The following is a 1,860-nucleotide window of genomic DNA, read 5'->3' as shown; positions in this document are numbered from 1 at the left end:
GGGGACACTGTGTGCAGCAGCCAGGACCCAGCACAGTCAAAACTAAATAAATAAATACTGGATTTTATTATTTGAAATAGAGCAAGCAGGGTTTAGTCTGTTTTAGTTCTTTGTTTTCGATAATTATGTCAACACAAAATTATCATTCACGGTGGAATTACTATGTAAGTGACACTAGCTATTGAAATAAAGTGGGAGTCTGGCATTTTCAGAAACACTCTTAACGGAGATCCACTGAACTTCTCAACACATTTTCTGATCTCTTACTATTTCAAGTTTTGGTTCTTACCCCTGTAGATCACCATTCATATTTTGTCCACAGGAACCAAGCAAACCAGAGTGCTGAGGTCACTTTCATTGTCTCAGGCTTCTCAGACTATCCTCAGCCCCAGCTGCTCCTGTTCCTGGTCTTCCTGACCATCTACACAGTCACTGTGCTGGGGAACCTGGGCATGATCCTGATCATCAAGTCCAGTTCCAGGCTCCACACACCTATGTACTTCTTTCTCAGCCACTTATTCTTTTTTGATTTCTGTTAGTCACCCAAGCTACTAGAAACCTTGATTATAGAAGACAGAATAATCTTCATAGGATGACTCATGCAATTCTTCTTTGTCTGCATATTTGTGGTGACAGAGACATTCCTCTTGGCAGTAGTGGCATATGACTGATTTGCAGCCATTTGCAACCCTCTTTATGCAATTGTCATGTCCCAGAAGCTTTGTTCCTTGTTGGTATCTGCATCATACTCTTGGAGTATAGCCTGTTCCTTAATATACACATACTTTTTGTCAATGTTATCCTTTTGTGGGACTAAATTCATAAATAACTTTGTCTATGAGCATGCTGCCATAGTGGCTGTTTCCTGCTCTGACCTCAGCCAAGAGATCACTTTAGTCTCTGCCACATTCAATGAAATAAGCAGCCTGATGATTATTCTCACCTCCTATGTTTGCATTTTTATCACTGTCTTAAGGATGCCTTCAACTGGAGGGCGCCACAAAGTCTTCTCCACCTGTGCCTCTCACCTGACCACCATTACCATCTTTGATGGGATCATCCTTTTCCTCTACTGTGTTCCTAACTCCAGAAGTTCATGGCTCATGGTCAAGGTGGCCTCTGTCTTTTACAGAGTAATCATCCCCATGCTGAACCCACTGATCTACAGCTTCAGGAACAAAGATGTGAAAGAGTCAGTGAAGAAAGTAATGAATATTAAATTGTTCTATGATAAAATGTAAAGCTAGAAAGATTTTTTGAGAGTAAGAATGTCTCAATAGCAGATTGAACTGTGAACCTAGTTTAACCTTGCAATTGATAGGCCAATTTCTGTTCACTCTTTTATTTTATTAAAGTAACTTTAAAATTAGAAATTAAAACAGAAATAAAAGATTACTTAAACTAAAGTTTTGATACAGAATTGTATTTTTTTTCCTGTGTATAATATCTGACCTTGTAATTGTCCTGGTTAAACTTCAGTTTGATCTAAATCATGTGAACTGTAGGACTTTTGAAATGATCTAAAGAGTTATAGCCTACAATAAGGAAGTTTACTTTTTAATATAAAAGTAGTATGTTAAGAGCTGCTCAGCATAAAACTGTAAGTATCTTAAGAAAAACCTTATTAATTCCATAAAAAAACACTTTGGCTTTGGGAGATTCCCAGGCAAATAAAGACAAATAAGAAATATGTCTACCTTAAATAGTTCAGAAAATGGCATAAACTATAATTGACAATATAACCAGATGTAAAATATTTTCTATGTGCTAGTACAAGAAAATGATACAAATGTTGGAGATATATATCTATCACTTAAGTTTTTCCACTTACATCATTTGTGGTTGTACATTTTAAGATTT

At 36.6% G+C, this 1,860-nt stretch overlaps 1 pseudogene; it reads left to right on the top strand.

Annotated features, from left to right (window-relative positions):
* Nucleotides 1-297: 297 nt before the first annotated feature.
* Nucleotides 298-1,241, top strand: LOC120860620 (annotated as a pseudogene).
* Nucleotides 1,242-1,860: the final 619 nt, after the last annotated feature.

This window comes from Oryx dammah, unplaced genomic scaffold (assembly GCF_014754425.2).
Source record: "Oryx dammah isolate SB20612 unplaced genomic scaffold, SCBI_Odam_1.1 HiC_scaffold_11140, whole genome shotgun sequence".
Classification (NCBI taxonomy): domain Eukaryota; kingdom Metazoa; phylum Chordata; class Mammalia; order Artiodactyla; family Bovidae; genus Oryx; species Oryx dammah.
The sequence above is the reverse complement of the archived record's forward strand: the minus strand, read 5'-3'. Positions and strand labels throughout refer to the sequence as shown.